Source organism: Pipistrellus kuhlii, unplaced genomic scaffold, assembly GCF_014108245.1.
Source record: "Pipistrellus kuhlii isolate mPipKuh1 unplaced genomic scaffold, mPipKuh1.p scaffold_m20_p_6, whole genome shotgun sequence".
NCBI classification, from domain to species: domain Eukaryota; kingdom Metazoa; phylum Chordata; class Mammalia; order Chiroptera; family Vespertilionidae; genus Pipistrellus; species Pipistrellus kuhlii.
Genome location: NW_023425562.1, coordinates 5,657,217 through 5,675,796, shown reverse-complemented (window position 1 = coordinate 5,675,796; position 18,580 = coordinate 5,657,217). Strand labels below are relative to the sequence as shown.

General features: G+C 41.5%; 1 protein-coding gene and 1 pseudogene across 3 annotated transcripts in view; both read right to left on the bottom strand.

Moving 5' to 3' along the window:
• Nucleotides 1-18,580, bottom strand: part of ZHX3 (zinc fingers and homeoboxes 3) — a 90,704-nt gene that overhangs the window by 35,308 nt on the left and 36,816 nt on the right. For all 3 annotated transcript variants that reach the window (XM_036417883.2, XM_036417888.2, XM_036417887.2), the window contains exon 2: nt 13,777-13,896. The gene's annotated coding sequence lies outside the window, so the exon portion shown is untranslated. The remainder of the gene's footprint in view (nt 1-13,776; nt 13,897-18,580) is intronic.
• The window catches only part of LOC118707846, a 79,930-nt pseudogene that overhangs the window by 24,551 nt on the left and 36,799 nt on the right, over nt 1-18,580 (bottom strand).

Sequence of the window (18,580 nt, the reverse complement as noted above, 5' to 3'; positions counted from 1 at the left end):
AGGCTGCAAAAGTGTATCAGTCAATAGCTAGGTTTATTTACAAGCTAAAATTTGTGTTTTACATTAAATCAATACCTTAATATTTATAAAGCATGTCACAATTAAGTGAAATAATTAGCCCCTTAATGGTTAGAAGACTCTGATTTTCTTGGAAATGTGGGGATTGGCTACGGAAACTGGATGGTTAAAACAACCACATTCCATATCCATTAGCTGAAAGCCCAGACCCCACCAGAATAGAGGCACTAAAACTGTGCCTTTGATGTAGTTTCCAAAGAAAGCCACCAAGATGATTAAAGAGTTGGAAAATGAGATTTATGGGGAATGGCCACAGGAACAGAGACAATTTTGCCTAGACAAGAGAAAAGGCCGAAGGGTGACTTAATAACCATCTTCAATCATTGTTATTATACAGATGATGGTGACCAGATGGTCTCCATTTCCATCAAAGAAAGAATACTGAAAATGGACTTAAGCCGCAGCATAAGAAAAGTCTAGTTTTAAAGAAAGAACTTAATGGCTAACAACTACTACGCAGTTAAGCAGATCCAAGAAGTATGTAGTGGCCACTTCCAAATGCTTTTATCATGCTAAAGCAGCAGCAAATGGATAGAGTGTGGTTAGGCCTTCACAATCCTTTGTTGAGGGCATATCCTCAACTGGCTAATCTTCAAATGAATCAAGTAACATACGACCATAGGAATGGAAAAGAACTAAAGATATGAAAGTTGAAACACAGCACCCTCTGGTGTACATAACTGTCTTTCAATCAAGGAAGATTCTTGATATATATCAGTATTTATCAAAATATAAGGTCCAAACCATGATAGAATCAAGAGAAACATATACCAGGCTGGTCCTAGTGTTCATTTCGTTGCTACATCCATCTTTATCAAGCATGTACTATGTATTCCCCCTTTGGTACCAGGAAGGCTCTTACACAGGCATCCTCACTTCTGTAAACATTAAACATGGCTGCTTCCCCATCATCTTTTGAATGCTGCATTCAGCTGGCACATAAACATTTCATGCTGAGGCATGACAATGCTCTCCACCAGATCAGTTCAATTTTGCCCTGCATTCAGAAGTTAGGGGACACCTGAACTGGGTGCTCTTTCAACATGTTCCCCCCTCTGTGTCATAACGTATAGAGCCCTTCCTTACCAATCTGGAACTCTGTCTCCTGAAAGCATCTCTGAGGCTATGTGCTGAAAACTTTATCCATCTACCTTCCTTTTATTTTTAAATACAAAAGACATTGGACCAGCTCAAAAAGTCTGAGAATCAATCAAAAATGTTTTGCATCCCTCTCCATATCTTTAGTCATCTTGGTTCTGGGTGGGACTTCATTGAAGTGACACACATACTTCATCCATGTGACTCACTACAGTTAAGCAGCTGCTGTGTCCTAGATAAACACAACACAAGCCCTGTGTCTGAGATTCACAATCCAGTGGGGGAGACAGAGATACAGGTGAAAATAGATAAATTGAAACTCAAAGCTCTACGTACCAACAGAGGAAAAGTAAAGGGCAGTGAAAACACCAGAGAACTATCTTGTTCAGAACATCAGAGCAAGACATAAATCCTGTGGAAGCAGGTCTTAAGGGTGAGAAGATGTTGTCTAGGCAGAGGACATGGGAGCACACACCATTCTAGGTGTAAATACTCCAAGGCCTAAAAAATAAAGAATGGCCCCTGGCACATCACCATGTGGGACAATTCCTCCTATCCCAAAGGTCTCCTTGAGGAGACATGAGAAACACACCTGAACAACCTGACCCTACACATTGTATACGGAACACACACCCAAGTGACATCAAACAACAAAAACAAAGCAGGCCAGACCCTGGCCTGAGGGAGGTGAGAGCAGGCTGGAATGGAGAGCACTAGGAGGCCGGTGGTCTGGCTGGGAAGCTCAAGCAGGTATTCCTCTGGCATCGTCCTGCCAGCTAATCAGCTAATTATCCTGTGCCCATGTAGCACTGCAGACGATGCATTAACTTGGGTACAATCTTCCCCTTTCACATGATGATGGGCAGAGGCTAAAGCTGTATCTCTTTATCACTATGCCTCCATCACTCACCATACATGGCGCACAAACAAAATGTAATGAATAAGCTAAGGGATTAGTTCAGATGCATGACTAGGATTTAAAAGTGGAGAGGCCTGGACCTGTAAATCCCAAACACCTTCCTCTACTACTTCCCCTTGTTTTGTTCTTCCTCATAAGCTGGTTCATGTTTTCCTATCCTTCCACTAAACCAACTCCCATCCTCTAATTGGGGAAAGATGGCAGATATTCTTGTCCCCAGTTAAGAGTGACCCATGGCAAAATGAAACCACCAAGCCAAAGAGGTAACAAGGAATTGGCTTCTCGCATACTCAGAAGAATGTGAGATTGCTGCCTCTCCAGGGAAAAAGAAACCCAACCTGATTACAGAGCAAAAATAGGTCACTGCTTGAATACAGCCCTTTCGGGCACTGGCAGCAAACGTTTTTTGCTTCTGACTCCAGTGTCACAAGAAAGTGGCAGCACAGTCTTAGAATAAGGACTCCACAGCCAGCTGGCCACCTCAGCCTGGCCTTCCCACTGGCATTCTAGAAGCAGCATGCAGGGCCAGGCAACTGCTGGGGAGCCCAGTGAGCTTCTGTCATTGGTGACATGAAATACCAGCATTTATGTTTTGTTTTGAACCAACTGGGTGACAATTCAAGGTTGTCCTTATAAGAAGTCTCTCTCCTTTGCACTTAGCTATACTTTATTTAGGAGGAAAGAAACTAATAGAGCTCAAGCTAGCTTGCTTATGTCTATGTAGAGCCAGCAGCAGCCTCTTTTCTATGAGTTATAACTATGAATTATTATTATAATGTTTTTCTTGCAGCAAATTCTGTGTGAGCATGGCTGGGAGGAATATCAACATTGTGTTTCTATGTCAAAACTCTGCTGTGTATTGCTCAGAAAAATAGACTGAGAATTACTGATCAGGAATCAGTGCTAGACTGCTGGTGGGAATGCAGACTGGTGTTTGGAGAACAGTTCCCATCCAGTACTCATTTTGTTGTATGGGATTTAGTATTAAGTTTGAGTCCCTTGATACTAAAGCACTCAATACCCAGAATTTGTTTGCATGTGTGTAGAACTCATAGGTACAGGGTTTGAAAAGTTAAGCTGAATCTTAATGTAGCCATCTAAACAAAATTAATTAGAATTTATTTTATAACAGATTGAGATAAGGCTAAATAGAAAAGAAATGGGTGATAAATAGTGTAGAGAAAGAGAGAGAAAAAAAGGAAAGATAAGGGGGAAGAAGGAAACAGCTAAGCAATAGCTTCCCTACCAAAAACATTTTTGAAGAAATGTACATGATGCTTTTAACATCTGTTCATTGTAAAAACACATCACAGAAACCTATAAGTTCAGTAGTTTTACCTAAATTTGTATTTCATGAAGCAAAACCTTCAGATAAATATGAAAAATATTAATATGTAGGCAAGAAATTTCTTTAATTTGAAGAAATATATAAGTAATTCATTCTTTCCCCTCCTCCAAGGTAGAAGCTTAGTCCACAGATTAAAATCTACTAAAATACACAAAATAAAAGGAAATGTAACTCCATTTTGAATTCTAAAGCACAAGTAATGAAAATCAATTCAAAATGGCTTACATAATAAAGGGGGCTTACCGGCATGCATAAGTTGAAAGTCCGGAGGTGGGGTCTGGTTCAGTTGCTTTATAAGGAAAGCAAGGGCCTGTGCGTTTTGTTTTTTTTGTTTTTCTGTTTCGTTAGCTGCCTCCAAGGGGTAGCTTCCATAAATCACTGCAAGATGCGACAGCAGTCCCAGGCTTCCCGTCCCCACCATCCAGGACTGGGAGCGGGTTGGTTTTGGGAAGACCTCTTAAAACACCGAGGAGCCTTCTTCCCAAAGTCCTCAGCAAACATTCTGACGGCCTGAACTGGGTCACACAGGCCAGCCCTGAACTAACCCCTAGGCACTGCCTGCTACTGGGTTAATCACTGCAGCAACCTGCAGGAGTTAAATGATTGAGTTTAGACAATCAAGACCCGTCCTGGAGCTGAGGGTGGGACCAATCCTTCTCGATCAGAAGACATACACACAGTCGGTTTGCTATGGAAGGGAGGGGGGAGTAGAAAAGATTTTGGGATGGGGACAATTATAATGTCCTCCACACCTCACCTGGTACTGAATTCGACTCAGATCTTCAGTAGCAAGGGCAAACATGGAAGTGCATTTTGAGTGACATTTGATCATTTAACAAAGACTAATGTTTATTCTTAAAGAGAGTCAAATTTTCTTGAAGGTAAACTCAAGGAGAAATACATCTAGGAACGCTATAAAAGGGAAAATGGGTAAAGGCAAGGAGGACAGGCTAAGTTTGGAACGATACGTTGAAATACTCAAAAAAGCTACCTTTACGATGATCCCCTGGAAGGCAGAGGACGTGACAGTAAATCTAAGCACAGGGCAGAGATGAAATGGTCCAGATGCTTTCCTTACAAATGATCTAATTTACTGCAAAGAGCAGGCACTGACTTATCTTAGACTCCTTCTTATGTATCAAATTTCTAAAAATGAGCTTGTCCTCACATGATGAATTAGTGGGTGAGCCCTGTGAATGCTGATGTCCAATGGATCATTTACCATCTATCCCCTGCCTCTGACCCATGACCTACTCATGTAGTATTTCTTTATTCTGTAGCTGCTGACAAAAATGGAAGGCCAATAACATTTCTGCATGCCTTAGGACATAGCTGTTCCAAAGATGGAATTAGTTTTCTTTGATGTGCATAGACTTCCTCTCTGTTCTAAAAATAAGGCCATATGTAGCAAGTACATTTGAAATTCTCTGGACAAATCCAAGATGGTATTTGCACTGTTGGATATTGATATGGTTTTTATAACCCAGCTCTAGGAATATATGAACATTGCCTTTGCCCAGAGGATCAATAGTCACTAACCTCTAACACTGTGGAAAAAGGTAATATAATGTCTGAACAAAATGTAATATTACTTCCTCTGTGCTGGTCTCCATGTACAAGGAAGTCATGGCAGTGAATGGATGCAGTGTCCCTCTAGTGCCTCAGCAGCCCCCTTACAGAGCAGCTGACTTTGGTTACTTCTGGTCAGGGCAGACTGCCCAAACTTCAGGGCATGGTTCTAGGGCCTCAGTGTTCCAAGAGGGGCAGAAATATCTCCTTATAAAACAGCGGGAAGTCAGAAATGTATGGGATTTCCTCTGCTTCCATGGGATTAGGGAAAAGTCTCAACACTCCAGTAAATAGAATGTGCTACTGGTGCTCATCCTCATAAGGTGTAATGTGAGGTGTTATCTGGAATTAAGATTGCTGCCAAGAGTGTAATGGGAAAGAACTCTGTTTTCAGAGTCACATCTGGGACCCTGGATTCATTTTTCAAATTCAACCCACATTTGACTGACCACTGTGTGCCAGATTCTGTGCTAATAAATCCTCATAGCTTCAACAACTCTAGAAAATGAATATCACTACTTCTATCTTACCTGTGTAGAAGCAAAAGCTCAAGGAGGTTATATATTAATATATTGTCATAGAGCTGTAATGTAATAGTTGGGCACCAGACTGAATCTCCTGATGTTTATTCTACACTGTGCCATTGACTCTCCTAGTGTAGTGCTTGGGGCCTTGGAACATCTATATAATAAAAGCCCAGCAACCATTATGGCAGAACGACCAGAATGACTGGTCATTATGACATGCACTGACCACCAGGGCACAGACATTAAACGCAGGAGCTGCTCCCTGGTGGTCAGTGTGTTTCCACAGTGGGAGCACCACTCAGCGAGAAGCCATGCTCATGACTGGCGAGTGCAGTGGTGGTGGTGGAAGCCTCTCCCGCCTCTGAGGTAGCAGCTAAAGAGCAGCGAGCCAAGCAGTAAAGAGCAAGCAGGAGGGAGGTTAGGAATGAGCAGGCGGGTAGTTAGGAGCAAGGGGTACTGGATTGCAAGAGTGAGCAGGCTGGGCTGAGGGACGACCCTTCCCCCAACCTCCCCACTCCACACGAATTTCTTGCATCGGGCCTCTAGTTATTATATAAAAGGATGTGAATGGTCATCCTCATTATAGCCAAATTCTTACTCTGCTCTCAAAAGAGATAGAATAAATTAGATTAAAGGGGGCTATCAGAAGGCAGAGGATGGTCAGTGCTACAATGAATGAACACTAGAGGTTTGGAAACCCTAGGGTGAGTATCAACTCTACTAGAATAGGGATGAGGAAAGACTTCAGACAGGTGAAGCCATCCCCTGGGGAGGAAGAGCTTTTGAGGTTAACAAGCGTCCCCCAATGCAGACAAGGAAGCAGGCAAGAATGTAAAGGGACGTATGGGAAATCCCTTAGATCAGAGTTTCTCATCCTTGGTATTGACAGTTTAGACCAGATAAATCTTTGTTCAGGGGAGGGAGGGGCTGTGCATTATAGCAAATTTAGCAATGTCCCTAACCTTTATCCACTAGGTTCCACTAGCACATCTCACCCACCCCCTTGATGTGACAGTTAAAAAAGACTCCAGACATTTGCCTTAGACGCTTCAAGAAGTGTGTGTCAGCAACTGGGGCCTGGCTGGATGTGGGGCCTGGGAAAGACTATAAGAAGGAGAGTCCATGAACCAGACAGGAGAAAGAACAACGTGTGCCCCGGGTGCCCTTTCATCAGCTCCCTCAGCTAAGGGCTGAGGAAATATGGAGCCAAAGGTGATCCCACAAAGGGGTCCACTGGGAGAATGCCCAGCAGGATGCTGGCTGGGAGTAAAATGTCCACAGGAGAGAAATGATCTAGGCCTAGGCCATTTGGGAAAGGCAAACTCTTATTCTCTTTTTTCCTTTCAGTAAATGGAAGCAAGAGAAGAAGAAACGGGGAATGCTACAGGAGCCTGGAATTCCCAAACCTATTTGGGAGGGTTTGAGGGGACCCGGATTAGGAAAAGTACTGAGCGGACATGTGTCTAGGACTACACTGTCACCCTTTCTTCCCACTCCTGCACCTCTCATCCTCAGCCTGGAAAAGTAGACGGGAATTGGAATGCTTATTCCTGGGAGGCTGGAAGGGAAAAGAAGGGGGTGACAGTGAGAGAATTTTGAGGTTCAAGAGAAGTTCTGACAAGAGCTTACAAAGGGGGCTTTGTTGCTCAGTTGGGAAAAATAAGTACAACCGGACCTGGGGGGTTTGAGGACATAAAGTGGCAGAGAAATGGATATTCTAGGTAAGGTGCATCACATGACCATTCATTCTGTTTTAGAGCTTCATGTCTACAAATGGTGTGGGTATTATCATCTTTTTATAGTAGAGGAATATACGGTGTAGGGAGTCAAGTCATTTCTCTTTGTTGACAGATGAGGGGCCTCCCAGTATGACCACAGGCCCCAGGCGTGGTTGGCAGCTCCTCCATGCTGGGCCTCCTCTGGGCTCCAGAGCCCACAGCTTCCCGCTCCAGGTGAGCCATAGCTGCTTGCCTGTCTGTCTGCTTCACTAGACCAGACAGGGGCTGTGTTTGGGATTCTGGGTCTCCACCATTTCTAATGTGCCAGGCCCAGCCCCCAAAGCCACAGAGGAAGCCAGCAAGAGTTAATACTGAGGAGAACAAAGCCCGGCCAGGCCGAGCTGTGTAGACTTACAGCCGAACTAATGAGCACACCCAGTTACATAAGAGCTTCTCCCACTCGGCTCCGCAGCCACTGGAGCAAAGCAGGGCTTTCTTCCCTGTGCTATATATAATCTCTGTTTTGGCAGGGAGCACGCTGGAGTTCCACAGCTCTGTTATAATAGATAGTAATTTTTTCTTCAAAGCCCAACAATTGTTTGTTGTTGTTTTTACTATTGATGCCACAAAATAATACTTCAGACTTAGCTTAAGATTTAGATACTTTCCTCACATTTTCAGCATTTTTCTACCTCAAAAAACACTCTTTTTTTTCCTGGTTCCACTTTCAGAAGCAAATGAAGGGTCAAATGAGATGCTGAAGAGAAGCTTGCCACATTCCATAATTACAGACTTTGATGCTGGGACCTTCGGCTCCAATCCTAAATGGGACAGTATTTCCCTTTGGTAACTAAACAGGGACTGATCCATTAACCAGAAATACAGTTTTGATAGAGAGTAGGTCAGGTTTGTTTTTGGTTCTTTTCCATCTGTCTCCTAGGCCCTAATCCTGGAATTCATGACCCATGAGCATAGAATGAATGTTTCATAGGAAGAATCACTCCTTTGTCCTGGGACTTGTTTGAAGGTGGTTTTTGCTTTAATAAATCTCTTTTGGAGCCCTGGCCAGATAGTGTAGGTGATCAGAGCATCATCCTGATATGCCAATTATAAGAATCAATCAATGAATGCATAAATAAATGGAACAACAAATCGATGTCTGTCTGTCTGTTACTCTCTCCCTATCCCCCTCTTTCCTTCTAAAATCAATAAAAGGCATATCCTCAGGTGAGGGGAGTGAATAGTTTAAAAGCACACATTTACTAAAAATTACCATGTTAACTTTGTGCCACTACTAGAAGCTTTCTAATTCCTGAAAGTCATAGTTTGTTATTCTATAAACTGTTACATATACACACTTGCTTGAACATTAAAAATTATATATCTTTAAGTATAAGCAGTCATTTATACTTTTTGCTAATTTGGTTGGGCCCTTCCCCACACCAATTTTTCTGAAATGGTGAGCTACTAATCATGTATTTGACATTTTCATGGGATGACAGTTTAACAAGAAAAACAGGCTTTAAAAATATGAATTGTATCAGCATTAATACTTAAATCTAAGTATTGTATTAGGTCAGTATTAGCAGTATTTGTAGGCATAGCTCTTAGAGAGTAGTAAGACATTTTGAGACTTGCTAACTGGTCGGCTCAGTTGTATAGCAAGTGCTGTTCAAAGTGGCTTGTCACAGGGGTTGGAGTCAGATAAACCTGAGTTCCATCCCTGATGTGGCAACTTCCCAGTGCAGGTCACTGGGTCTTGAAGGAAGTATTTAACCTTCCACAGCTCAGAATTCTCTTTTTCAAACTGGGAATGGTATCAGTGTATACAGTGTAAGGTTCATTGTGAAAAGTAAATAAGGTATATGTGAAAGCATCCTTATGGGGCATATTGAGAGTTAAGCAGAAGTCTTGGGGTTCCTGCCTCCTTCCTGGCCCCCTGAAATCCTCGGTCACCTTTGTGAATCCTGTACAAGGATCTGAACACTGACCCCCTCTTGCATGCTGTGAATTCAGTGACTTCTACTGCCTGCAAACACACACACACACACACACACACACACACACACACACACACCCTTCCTAATGCAGTCCTCTGCATCACAACCATATCTGCCTTTTCAAAACACACAGATCACTGTCTTAAGTGATTCCCTGAAGGATAAGCTCGCCCACTTTAGCCTGCTGTGAGCGCCTCAGTCCGGTGCTTTCTGAGCTCCTGGCTCTTTACAAACCCTACCTCGCCCAGGCCATGCCCCTATTTCAATCCTAACACAGCCCCCAAAGCCCACAGCAGAAACTTCAAATGGTTGCAAGTGGCATTTGAGACACATGGTATCCAGTCCCTGTCACTCTCCAGTTTCACTGTCCACTACACCTTTCCTTCCATACTTATACACACGCAATTATACTTACAGGGCCTGGAACTCCCATGCTGTCTCCTCACTCGTCTGTCAACTTACATATGCTCCTCTCTTTGCCCAGATTATCTTCTCCTCTCATCTAGTTGGCAAACTCCTAGACAGTCTTTACACTTCACTCTAATGACTCCACTTCTGTGACAGTCTGCAAAGTACCGAATCTGTGTCTTGTACATTCTTCTGTTACCACACCTGCCATTACTGTAATTATTTTCTATTTTTTCTTATAATTCACTTGACCACTATAAATGTCTTTTTTGGGGGACAGACCCAGGACTCAGTCTTACACAGAGCAGTCACTCAGGAAATGGCTGTATTGTTTAACAGAAGCAGCTTCCAGCCTAGTGAGATGTGTGAATGTGAGAATACGTGATATAACAAAGGTCTGTGACTTGAGATGGCAGAGGGAGAATTCTACCACATCCCCATTTAAAATGTTAAAATGTTGGGGACTGCTAGAACTCAGAAAAAGAAACCCTTTATGTGGTTACAACTCTAACAAGTCAATTACATCTTCCTAAAGTCCGTGGAACTCAAAACTGTATTTTTCTCTCCGAAGTGTCTTTTTTTATAAAGTTTCCTGTTCTGTGGAATGATCGTGGGCAATCACTTTTGCAATTTTTGGTGATGCCAGTTTATGGCTATGTTTTTCTGTTCACTGAACTGGCTCATTTCTTCAGGAGAACAAACTGTTCTGCGCTGAAGCAGGAATTGGCTGGGTTCTAACAAAAAGATTCCCCCCGCCTCCTCTCCCCGACAGTGTTTTTGCAAAAGACCCAAGTCAATTTATAGCCAAGTAACAAAAGGTCAGAAAGGTTAGTCAAGCAATGGGCGTAATTCCTGTGTGTCACAGCCAATAAAGGAAATGGGTGGGAATAAATAGTATGCAATATTAACCTGAAATTATTTGTGCAAAACTATTATTGTAAACTATTCAAAGGGACCCATGGCTTCCAATATAAAGAATTTCCCACTCTGATTTTTTTAAGGTACATTTACTGTGGAAGAACTGAGATGACCTTGAATTTCTCATATATAAGTGGAAAATGTAAAAAACTTTTCACAGTAATTTATGAAAAATCTTGGTCCTTGTTATACAGCACTGAAATAGAAATGGTCACATAAAAAGTAAATATTCTATAGTTAAATCACAGTTAAATACAATCTGCATGATGGAATTTAATATAAAATATTTGCCAAAGACAAAGAAAACAGACCAAAGAGATATACTAAGAAAAGACTCTATAAATAAGTTTTAATCACACTGAAAGTGTGACAACTACTGCATTATTCAACAAGCATAACAACAACAAGAAATGCCTGCCTTTGAAGCAGACATAAAGAACTGACATCACCAGCCAAGCAAGCAGATGAATAACAGCTGTACTGGGCAGCCAACCAGCTTGTGGAGTAAGGAAGCCTTTCAGAATCCAAGGCTATTGGAAGCAACCCTACCCCCACCCCACCCCAGTCATGATGTCTACAGTACTCACCATTTATTTATTTATTTATTTAAAATAAATTGTATTGATTTTTTACAGAGAGGAGGGGAGTGAGATAGAAAGTTAGAGACATCCATGAGAGAGAAACATCGATCAGCTGCCTCCTGCATACTCCCTACTGGGGATGTGCCCACACCCGAGGTACATGCCCTTGACTGGAATCAAATCTGGAACCCTTGAGTCCGCAAGCTGATGCTCTATCCACTGAGCCAAACCAACTAGGGCCAGTACTCACCATTTAAAACAACCTAATCATCCAAAAGATGAATGGTTAAAGAGAACACAGTCATGGTTCAGAAAAGATTATGTAACTTATTTCTCTCCTAGCCACCTTCCTAAGTAAAACTATAAATTCTGGAAATAACACAAGAGGCAACCAAAGGAGAAGGTAGAAAAGGGAAGGCGAACAGATTAGAGATCCCAGGAGTGGAGGGACAGCATAGCAGCAAGGGCATCTTATGACACTACCACCTCCCACCCCCACTCCATCCAACTAAAAAACTAACTCAAGCCCAGTGTTTCCCAAGCCCCAACCTAGCAGCGAAGGTAACCCAGGTAGGCATATCTTTCCCCATGACAGAATGGAAGTTCTGGAAGCACCAACAAGGAGGATAGATCAGGGGCCACTGATAATAAAATAGGCTGAAAGCACTCTCCCTCCTGCAGGGCCTCTAGGAAGTACTCTTCATTCCAGCAGGAGGGAGACTCCCTTCTCTCACCCACATGCACTAGGCAGCACTGTCTGGGGAAACTCCTCCTCCCATTAGCACCAGCAGGGATCAGTGGGAGCCCCAGCTGCAACTGATAGCCAAGCAGACCAAAATAGTCACGGCTCTTAAAAGTGAATTGTCATTGGAATCACAGCCTACAAAAGTAGATACAACCTGTGTGCTAAACTTAATTGGGGTGACTTCCTGGTGAAAAATTTAAATAGGACCCAGAGTCTCCTAACATAACTGACAACTGTCCAGAATAGAATTAAAAAGCACCCAACATATCAAGAGCTAGGAAAACCATGACTTGAGTGAGAAAATATAATAAACTGATATCAACATCAAGATAAATCTGATATTAGAATTAGCTTACAAAAGACATGACCTATGGACACGACAGAACAATGCCAGCAAGACTGAGTCTCTGTCTAAGTGCTATGAGACAGGAGGCATGCATGAGGATTTAATAGAGGTTGAGGGGATACACAATTACCTACACATCTGCATGAGTTTATATGTGAGATAAATTCCTAGAAATACAATTGCTGAATTAAATGGTATGTACCTTGAAAAGTGAAAGATTAATCTACAAATATTTTAAAGGTGAAGCAGAAAAAGCATGATGTGTAGAATAAATAAAATATCATACTTGATAGAAGTGGGATGAGAAAAATGAGGTAAGGTGGAGGTAGGCAAAATACTAGGTATAGACTCTGACATAACAGAAAATTGGCTTTGTCCTTCCCATTAATTTTGCCCCCACAGCAGAAACCTGGAGGAGGAGGAGGAGGACAGGAACCATGTGGCTATCTGGGAGGAGATTTTGGGCAGGACTCAGCATGATAATGAGCAATAGAAAATGTGTGTACAAATTTACTTGCAAATAAACTTGTCTTCTTTATTTTTAGTTTATAGGACTAATATACAAGACCATGAAATACTTTTTAACTCAAGCTGCCAACTCAGTTAAAGAATGAGCAAGCTGGAATACATCACATATTCAACAGCAGCCCTATTGTAATCCACCATAAGGCAGAAAGTTCCAGAAGCTAGAATTTCCCATGGGTTGGTTGGCCCCAGGCTTGTGGAGGAGTTGCCATGTCTAAGTCAGGATGCTGTGCACAAGCTTCCAGCACTATTACCACCAATGACTCTGACTCAATTTCCTCCACTCCCCCCCCCCCCCCCCCAAATTTCTACTCAGTATACAGGAAAAGAGCTCTTAATGTTATAATGAAAAATTATGTAATGAATCTCTTTTATTTAAAAATGTTAACAACAACAAAAACCCAAGTCTAAGCTTATGAGTGCTGAATGACAGAATAAATTGAGTTCCCAACTAAATTAATAATAATAAAATTTTGTTAGGACACATATAGTTCATAAAGTGAAGGCTATGTCTATTTACATTGATTAACCAGTCTGCTTTGTTTTTAGGGTTAAATTTAGCATTGAAAAAATGTTTACTGTTCCTGAGGGCATTGCTGCCCATCTCATAGATCATAACTTAAAAACTGGTGTTCAAATTAGTGTTCTAGTTTTTCAAGGCAGTAATTTAATAAAACAAAAGTATAAGTTCTACATTCAGACTTAAAGTTGACCTTGGACTACATCTGCATATAACAGAAACACAACTGTACCTTTATAATACCCAATTGTCATCTAAGACATGACAGGTTCCTAAGTGATCCAAGAAATCACATAAATTGCATATTTAATATAGATTTTTAGATTAATTCAAAACAAATCATGTGATCAAAGACCTCAGCAATAAAAATGGAAGGAGGATAAAATAACCAAAAGCTTAACAGCAATACAAGGACTAAATATTATGGCAAATACGATAGCAAGAAACGTGCTATAATTCAGAAGCATACGACTTACCTGGGAAATATGCTTTTTTCTTACTTCATTGGCTTCTCCAGTATCTCTCTCCACTTTATGCAGTCCCGTGTGCATCTTTAAAGGTTCCCTTGTTGTTGTTTCTGCAGTTGCAATTCAGTCCTGTAAAAGAAGCGGTGTATCATCACTCCATGAGAAAAAAGATCAAGTATATTTTGGGAGCTGAGTTATCCAGTCTCATCAATCTCCCTTCCTAATTCATTTTCACCAGAATGACAAACAAACAGAAAAGCCAAGGTGATGGAGAGAGTAAAAAGAGATCATTAAAATACAAAGTAGACCGTTAAAACTACTTAAAATGCTAGTAGAAACTGAAAAATATAAGTGGAAATAAGGCAAAGTCAATTGTCTTTTATAATAGATCAGAACAAGATGACTCATTAAAATCTGTATTTTTAACCCTCTTTGCACCCATGAGTTTCCCTCTCTCCCTCCTAGCTAAGTTTGAGATAGCTTGGCAGAAATGATAAAGTTAACTGACATGTGGCCTTACAACTTCAAGGCTGTGCACCTTCAAGGATCTGTTCTTTCTCACCGCTTTTCCATTCAAAGCTCTGGGGTTTTCCTGGCACGGAATCTAGAGGTACCACAATGTTCTAGGCTGTGAGTTCTAGGCCAAAAACTGTTCTCTTTGTTTCTGACCCTTACTCCTATGTTTTCACCTTCTGCCCAGGGCCAATGAAGAACACAGCAACTCTTAGAGTAAAAAATAAGACAGTAACTATGTTAAAAAAACAAACACCAAAGATGCTTCATGTGATTTATAATTACTTGGGAAACAGTTAAAAAACCACTTCTTTTAAGTTCTTTACTTCTTTTCCAAAGCATTTTCTTTGGTTGAAATGTACACTAGCAGGATAGTGACCCTAAAGAGAATATGCCATAGGATCTCAGAACATGAAACAGAACAGTGCATCGGTACACCAGAAAGGGTCAGGACAGTGAGTACTGTAAATTTTAACACGTTTGCCCCTCAAAAAAGCACTCCTTACCGAAGTAACTCTACTTATCTTTCACCACCACTATGTCTTTAGCATACACACAGGTAGCTCTGACTCTGTCAGGCACTGTTCTAAGAGTGTTAACTAGATTGACTAATTCTACCTTTATAACAGCCCTATGAGGAAGATTCTAGTATTCAAATCGCCCAGATGGAAAATTAAGGCACAGAAAGGTTAAGTAAATTGTGCAAGGAAATGCACCAAGTGCAGGTCACAGGCAGAGGTTCTTGGGCAAATGTAAGCCGTGTAAGCTGCAGTCTCGACCACCTGCTTCACTTTCCTCTGCTGCTGCCATTGTATAGTAGCTCAATGTTTAGTGGAATTAGCTCTCGTTGGAAATTTTTCCTAATTAATATTTTATTGAAAAACAACTTTTGCCAAAACCGGTTTGGCTCAGTGGATAGAGTGTTGGCCTGCGGACTGAAGGGTACCGGGTTCGATTCTGGTCAAGGGCATGTACCTTGGTTGCGGGCACATCCCTGGTGGGGGGTGTGCAGGAGGCGGCTGGTCAATGTTTCTCCCTCATCGATGTTTCTGGCTCTCTATCCCTATCCTTTCCTCTCTGTAAAAATCAATAAGATATATTTTAAAAAGAAAAACAATTTTAACTCTCCACAACTTAAAAACTGTCCTTTTCTTATTTTAAAAAATTATCCAGTGCACATCACAAAAAAGGAAACCATAATTTTATGGAAATCAGAAGCAATAACTATTTTTAGCTGAATACTCACATTCACCCACTACTTTAGCTTACTAGATTTATTCCTGACAGTTTGCTATGCTTACTAATTTCCTTCTAACTTTAAAATCACAAGGCCCTGGCTCAACCAAGACATTTATTCTTTTACTCTCTAGTCCAGCTGATTGGGGAATGATGCTCATGATGCCAGAAGCTGTGGGTTGAATCCACTAGAAACCAATTAGCTTTGTTGGCTTCAAGTCTACAAACTCTTAGTCTGGATGGCCTATTATGGATCCCAAGAGGAACCAGGTGGGTGTGTGCGACACAGCACAGATACATCTGCAGGAGGAATGAGTCCACATATAACCCGGGGCGCAGGATGAGGGGAGTGAGGAGTGGAGAAGCGGGGGGGGGGGGGGGGGGGCCATCAACTTTACTCATAAAGAAAAGTTTCATGATCATATTGGCAGAGCAGTTCTACTCTTCTGAGTAAGAAATTCTTCTCAATCTCAGACCTTTTGCCAGAATCTAACCTAAAGTCTCTCCTTCAAAAAACAGGTGTAAGATTTAAAAAAGAAAGAAAGAAAGAAAGAAAGAAAGAAAGAAAGAAAGAAAGAAAGAAAGAAAGAAAGAAAGAAAGAAAGGAACTAAGGTTTTTAGTTTTTACACAAGCTCTGCTTGATCTAAAACAGTATTTTCTCTTTTTTTTGAATTTTTATTTCTGACATCAATTCCACTGACAATAGAAAGTACTAGTTTTAATAGTCACAAAAATCTCTAGCAGTTTTGCAGAATAGCAAATCATTAGAAAAATCTTACTACAATTCCATGTGTATTTTTAAAAATTTTTATAAAACCAAAATCTGCTCCATCTCCAAATAATATAAAGTTATTTTAGACATTAAATAAGGAAGAGGACGACAGGAACTAATTAGCACTAGGAGAATTACTTTCTCTACTGTAAAGTCGCTACCTTTTCTTTCCTTTATAGATTCTTTTTTTTAACATTTACTTTTAATTTTTTTAAATTTACTCTTAATTTTTATAAAAGCAAAATCTGCTCCATCTCCAAATAATATAAAGTTATTTTAGACATGCTTTCTCAAATTAAATAAAGAAACCAACCAGTATCAGTCAAGATCAAACTTTAAAACCTAGGACCTGTTCAAGATAAAAATTTTACCAACTTCTACAAATAAAAATGAAAAAAACAAACTATATTCCTTAATGGTTATTTTGGAAAGAAACCCACTTGGGATCATCCATCTTGCAGTTTTCCTGCCCACAGGTGGAAAGAACTTCCCCAGTGTTCTACTACTGTAAGCACATGGGTTCCTGCAGTCACAAGGTAACTATGACAGCAAAGCCAGTTATTTATGAGATCACAAAAACTATATGATGCAATTTTTTAAAATTGAGGTAAAACTGAAGTAAAATAAAATTAGCCATGTTCAAGTTTTCAGTGGCATTCAGAATGTTGTACAACTGTCACCTCTACCTAGCTCCAAAGCATTTTAGTCGCACATTGAATTCATTAAGCAGTCACTACCATTTCCTATTCCACTTATATTAGTGCCTCTATGGATTTACTTCCAATGATATTTCATATAAATGCAATCACACAATATGTGATGTTTTGTGTCTACCTTGAAGATAGGTATTCAAACAAATACTTATACACAAATGTTTATAAAAGCACTAGAGGCCTGGTGCATGAATTCATGCAAAGGTGGGGTCCCTCAGCCTGGCCAGTGATCGGTCATCTTGCCCAGTCCCGATCAGGGTCAGCTGGCTGGGGGGTGGGATTTCAGGAGGCTGGCCAGACAGCTGGTGGGAAGGACCATGGGAAGTTTTCCAGCCACAGGAGGTTGGCTGTGGAAGCGCACTTACCACCAGGGAGCAGCTCCTGCATTGACTGTCTAATCCCTGGTGGTCAGTACACATCATAGCGATCAGTCAACCGGTTGTTCGGCTGAATGGTTGTAACTGTTGCTTAGGCTTTTATATACTACTAGAGGCCTGGTGCACGAAAATTGTGCAGGGGAGGAGGTTCCCCCTCAGCCTGCACCCTCTCCAATCTGGGACCACTCAGGGGATGTCCAACTACTGGTTCAGGCCCGATCCAAGGGATTGGACCTAAACTGGCACTCAGCTATCCCTCTCACAATCCAGGACTCCTGGCTCCTAACTGCTCATCTGCCTGCCTGCCTGATCTCCCTTAAACCACTCTGCCAAGAACTCACAATTCCTACTCTTGGGTAATATGATGACTATCTGAATATATGACAACCATTTAAGGCTAGGGGGAGTATTTTTTCCAATTACCAAAACATCTGCCCAAAGAGGCCATGGGGTTTTTTATGTAGCCAGTACTGGAAGAGCAGTGAAGGGCTGCACAGCAAATACTTCAAGTCATCTGGGGAAAGCTCCTTACCCCAGATGTCCAGCAGAAGGGAGCCCAGATGGGCATTTGGTGATGCTTGCAACAGGGCCAACTGGGAGGAACCATCCCCACCCACTCTGTGTCATCAGCACTCAGCATTCTGAGTAAACCTGAACAACTGCTGTGATGGCTTTCTCTAGGTTTTTTCCTCCTCCCTCCTCTCTCTCTCTCTCTCAGGAGCTTTCCATTAATTTGCAGGCTTGCCACTCTGTGCCCAGGCACTGAACTCCTGAGACATCTGTCCTGGACTTGGCAGACCCACTCTAGTTTTGTTCTGTGCTCTCTGTGGTGCCCTTGGTTATAAGCTCCCTCCTGGAAACAAGCCCTAACTGTCAGCAAATGCCTGATTTGCAAGCACTATTACACAGGAAAAGAGAAGCAGGGGGGCATGAAGGGGTTTATCACATAGCTACATTAACCATCCTGGGTTTAAAATAGTCAAAATCTGGCCTGGCTGGCATGGCTCAATGGTTGACCATCAACCTATGAACCAGGAGGTCATGGTTTGATTCCAGGTCAGAGCACATATCTGGTTGAGGGCTCTGTCCCCAGTGGGAGTATGCAGGAGGCAATTGATCAACGATTCTCTCTCATCATTGATGTTTCTATCTTTCTCTCCCTCTTCCTTCCTCTCTGAAGTGAATAAAACAATATTTAAAA